The 4892-nt window shown below is 50.8% G+C and overlaps 1 long non-coding RNA gene across 1 annotated transcript in view; it reads right to left on the bottom strand.

Annotated features, from left to right (window-relative positions):
• The window catches only part of LOC309648414, a 186278-nt gene that overhangs the window by 27243 nt on the left and 154143 nt on the right, over window positions 1–4892 (bottom strand). The window lies entirely within an intron of this gene.

Here is a 4892-nt window from a genome sequence, read left to right as displayed (position 1 = left end):
CGCCGGGTGGAGGGGGAGCGCTCAGGCCCGCCCCTCTCCGCCCCATTCCCCCTCTCGCCCTCCTCCTCTTTTCTCCTTTCTTTTCCTTTCTCCGCCTCTTTTCCCCTCAGCCAGAGCTTTGGGCCTCTGCGAGAACCATCAGTGTGGCGACCTTCCAACCTTTACTCCCCAATCCGGGCGCAAAACCTATGGAACCTCTGTTGGGAAACATCTGGCGCGACCACTCTAGACACTTGACGTCCTGAGGCTGGAGAGCAGCGGTTCTTGGAGGGACACGCGGAGGGGGGCCGGACAGCCTGCACTCCCAGGGGCGTAGGTCAGAGATGGGGAGGAAGGGTCAGGAACAGATGATCAGCTGCACCTATAGATCGTCAGAGAAAGAGATTTTAGATGATTAGAGATGGAGACAGAGAGATGAGAGAGATTGGCAGAAATGGAAAGAGATACAGAGATGGAAACAAAGTGAAGGCCCCTCCTTCCTCCCCTCCCTCCTTCCTCCCCTCCCTCCTCCCTCCCCCTCCCCTCCCTCACTCCCTTCCTTCCTTCCTTCCTTCCTTTCTTCCTTCCTTCCTTCCTTCTCCTTCCCCTCCTTTTCTTCCTTCTATGACTATTTAAGCATTTACTTGGCCTCAGGCATAATGCTAGGTGCTAGATAAACACTAGGAAACCCAGCAGTCCTGGTCTCTGTCCCTGAGGAATGTCCCCTTCCTCCCTCAGGAAGGAGAATTCATTAGGTGCTAAGCTGTGATGGGGAACTCCAGCAGGTGTGGGAACACCTGACCTCAGTCCCTAAACTAGTATAGGTGGTCAGGGAAGGCTTCCTGGAAGAAGGGACTTCTGGGCTGACACCTGAAGAGCTACAAGACATGAGAGTATTGGGGTGGGGGGAGGGATGTGGAAGGCACAGTCTAAGGAACAACATTTACAAAGGTCCAGAGATGAAGGACAGCAAGATGCACTGGAGAAGGACGTTCCCTCTATCTGAAAACTGGGGGTGAGGGGGGAGGGTGAGGAGATGGGACTGGGGGTGGGCAGGGACCAATTTGAGGAGCAAAGTCATGGGCTGAAAGGGTCAGCAACAATCTGCCTGTGAGGGCCTTGGAAGTCAGGGTGATGAATCTGGTCTGTATCATAAGAACCAGAAAAGCTTCTGCAGCTTGGGTGTCGGTGGGTTTCAGAGAAGTACAGGCTTGCCTGGCAGGCATGTGCTGCTGGCTGGCCAGAAGTCAACCTGAAAGGCACCCCTTGGGAAGGACTTCGCTCCACAGGAGGAGCCCAGCCCATCATCCTGACCCAGGGAGAAGCCTTGGCTATTTGGGGGAGGGTGAGTCTGAGGTCAGTGCGAGAGGGGGTTGCCTCCTGGCTAGGCCCCATTTGGCTCAGGTCCACGTCCTCTGGATAACCAGAGAGCCAAGTTGGAGAGCAGAGAGCTAGGAGTGAAAATGGAAAAAGTTGTCTCACTGAAGCAGGGCTTACAAACTCGTGGCCTGTGGGCTGAATCCCGCCTGAACAGCACTTTGAAACTTGGGACACTTCATCTAAATATCTGACTTTCTGGTTTTCTTTCAGAAATTCCCGCAAATCTGGCAATACTGGGTGCCAATGTCCACATGGCAACAATTAGCTGAGGCTAAACAGCAGCTGCCTCCTTTAGATGAGGCATGTACTTTGGTTTGCCACAGTCCCCACCATTCTCTATTGCCTTTCATGTGACTCAGCTCAGTTTTGCTCATTTACATCACTTGTCCCATTTGAGGTTTAACATTTTCCCGAAAACCTTTGTAAGACATTGGGCAATTCTGGCACAGGGCAGCTTTGACTGTGCCTCTTCACAATCTGTGTAGTTTTGGCATTCCAAAGGCATTGGTGCCCAGTGTAGGTGCTTGGTGCCCATTTAGAGATGGTGACAGCTGCAGAAGCAGGTGTCCATTATACCCAGCAGAGCAGTGGCAGTGCCCAATAGTGACTAAGGCCCAGGGGACCAGGAGAGCATAGACAGTATCTAGTGGAAATGAACTTGTCGGTGAGTGCATGCGATACACTCCAGGACCCCTGTGTATCCCTTTAGCTCTCTCTGCCTTGGCAACCTACCATGGTCACCCTGGGAGCCATGGTAACCCCGGGAGCCCCATGGTGATGTGGCAGAACCACAAAATGAAAGCAACCAGTCCCACTGTAGACTTGGTAAGTGGAAAAAAAACTTTGACATAATACTATAAACCCCTGAGATCTGGGGATACAGTTGGTATTGCAGCATCTTTCAGCCAATACTAATACAGGTAAAATTTGTGGGCCCCCCCAAAAGGTATGTTCTACTCCTAACCGCCAGTACTTGTAAATGTGCCCTCATTTGGAAATAGAGTCTTTGCAGATATCACCAAGTTAAGATGAGGTCCTACTGGATTAGGGTGGGCCCTAATCCAATGACTGGTGTCCTTATAAGAGAAGGAATTTGCACACAGAGACACACATGTGACCATGGAGGCAGAGTCTGAAGTGACACAGCTGCAAGACAAGGAATCCCAAGGACTGACAGGAGCCCCAGAAGTTGGGAGAGACGAGGAAGCATTTTTCTCTAGAGCCTTTGGAGAGAGCATGGGTCTGACAACACCTTGATTTTGGACTTCTAGCCTCCAGAATTATGATAGAATAAATTTCTGACGTTTTAAACCACCCAGTTTGTGCTACTTGGTTACAGCAGCCCTAGGAAATTAATACAGGCTTCAGTTAAGTGACACCAGGATATGGCATCAGTTTCTGCCATGCATTCATTTATTCATTCATTCAGGAAAACTTTAATGAACACTGTTCCAGGTGCTGGGGTACAGCAACATCAAGATAAAATTTGTGTTGATGAAGAGGGAAAACAAGGATGGGAGATACCAAACATGAGAAGACTGGGCCCTGGGGGAGGTAGTGGCCATCTGTTGTTTATTGCTTCCCAAGATCCTATCCTCCTCCTTTTGGTAGCGGCCCCTTAATTTTCCTTTGAGGAAACCTCCTCTAACCAATTCTTGGTCTATGAGGTTCAATGGATGTGACGTACCTCCTGGATCGTGGGTCCATGTGACCCAGGCCTGGCTATAAAGCAGATCCAATATCACTGGCTAGATGATGGTCCAGAAGGAGGCTTATGAGTCCATTGGAGCCCATGGAAAGTAATTCTGGGACATTCACTGGAGGTATTTGGGATGTAGCCTACACTTTTAGCTATAAATGGTGTGATGCAATGGTGGAGGAGCCCTTAAGGACAGAGGCTTCCTAAGATTGAAACTACACCAAAGAGAACAGAAATGGTGATGCTGAGCTCCTGCTGGCATCGGCTGAACTCCTGGATCCAGCCCTGCCTGCAGCCAAAGTATCCTGAGCTTTTTAGTTTGTGAGTCAATATAGCCTCTCCTCCTAACTTTGTATGTGGTTTGTTTGTTTTTTGCTTAAGTCTGTTTGAGTTGAGTTTCTGTTGCTTGCAACCTGAGATTCCTGACTGATACAGTGAAAGACTTAGCTGAGAAATCAGCACCAGTCAGACCCTCTGCCTGAGGTCACAGCCCTCCCTCATTTTGTCTCTGTCTCTGGTCCCAGGGACATCTGAGAAGCAGTCCTGGGGGCACAGGAGTGTGCCAACACACTCCATCCTAGAGGAGCATAGCAGGACCTTCTCTGGGGCCAGGGAACCCCAGGTACCTTTCGGTTTCCTGCTGGGACCCCAACCCTAGGCCCAGGCCTATAGATTCCAAGACATGTCCTCTCCGTACAGTCAGGAGCCCAGGAGGGAGCAGATGGCACTCTTGGAGGAGGCTAATTCCAGGAGTGCTTAGTGAGGAAGGGATTAAATACAAAGTGTGTGGGTGGAAGGTAGGGGGGACTAATGGGCCAGAAGCAGGACCGTGATCATCTGGCCCAGAAGGTTGACCGGAGGACGCAGTTATGGGAGAGCTGGTGCCTTTAACGAAACGACAGCCCGAGAGACCTCCTGCCGCGGGATCCAGGAATAAACACCCTCCTTTGTTCTCTTCCTTCCCTCCGCTCCTTTGTGGGGCTCCCCAGCGCAGGAGGAGCTGGCCCCAGCAGTCCGAGGGGGAGGGAGGTGGAGCGCCACCTGGAGGAGCAAATGGAAATTGACCAGCACACCCGCCGTCTCCTCCCTCCTGCACTTTTTATCTGCAGCTACGCTGGCTTTCTCTCTGTTCCTGAAAGATGGCAACCTTCTTGTGACAGCCATAGATCTTCTTTCAAGAAAGAACATGCTGTTCAGTGGCAAAGAGTCCAGTGAGCTGACTGCCTACAGTTGTAGGGATCAGCCTGAGCTTTTGAGCCTACACCATGCTCGTTTGGCCAAAGCCCCAGACGATGACTGAGCACAAAGGGTACCAGGGCTCCAGAGCTCCCCTCTGGGGCCACTTGATCTTTTTGGAGGAGCTGTCTTGGAGGCTGAGACTCTCTGCTCCATCCTGCTTCCCACTCTTTTTCTTTCTCTGGCCTTATCCTCCAAAACTCCTTGAACTCCTGACCCCATCCCAGAATGTACTTCCTGGAGGACCCAATTGACATGCCTGTCCTCTTGGCCTGCAAATCTTCTCATCTGTTAGGTCTCAGCTCAGATGCTGCCTCCCCAGGGAAGCCTTCCTTGACTGACCATCCACAGAAAGGATCCACCCCCTGTGTTTTTTCCTTCCAAGCAGCTACAACTGTCTTGAAACAATCTTGTTAACTTTAATTTCTTGTTTGATTATTGACTCCTGTACTAGAATGTCAGCTGTGGCCCTAGTACCTGGAACAGGGTTTGCATGTAGAAGGTATTGAATTAATACTTGTCAAATAAATGGTTGAATACGTTAATGAATTGCCCCTAGATGTGGGGAGATGGAAGGGCAGGCCCAGTAAGCAGAGGT

This window comes from Balaenoptera physalus, assembly GCF_965194825.1.
Source record: "Balaenoptera physalus genome assembly, chromosome: 19".
Lineage (NCBI taxonomy): Eukaryota > Metazoa > Chordata > Mammalia > Artiodactyla > Balaenopteridae > Balaenoptera > Balaenoptera physalus.
The sequence above is the reverse complement of the archived record's forward strand: the minus strand, read 5'-3'. Positions and strand labels throughout refer to the sequence as shown.